Genomic DNA, 401 nt, shown 5'->3' with positions numbered 1-401 from the left:
AAAAAGACCAGGTTAAAGCTCAGAAGGAAAAGAGAATGAAAGGAGAAAGTTCTTGGCAATATAATTAAGACTTCATGAGGTTCATTTTTAAAATGAACCTAAATGTAGGCTATCTGCAGTTCTCTCACCTCATTCCATATTAACTTATAGTTAAAAACTTTATATTATTGAGAATGAATATCTGGTTTTTCTTCTAACTAGCCTTTCCTTAGGATTCCTATAGTAGAGTTATTTTCCTTATTACCAAGGTTTACCAAATGTGTCAGATTATACCCCAGAAATAACTAGTAGTTAGTTTAGAATGTTGAAAATATTAAAAAATACAGTCTTCCATTCAGACCATAATTTCCCAAATAATAACTACCCTGATTACAATATATACCATGGTACCTCAGTTCACA

Source organism: Octodon degus, unplaced genomic scaffold (assembly GCF_000260255.1).
Source record: "Octodon degus isolate 3935 unplaced genomic scaffold, OctDeg1.0 scaffold00146, whole genome shotgun sequence".
NCBI classification, from domain to species: Eukaryota; Metazoa; Chordata; class Mammalia; order Rodentia; family Octodontidae; genus Octodon; species Octodon degus.
Note: the sequence above shows the minus strand (reverse complement) of the source record.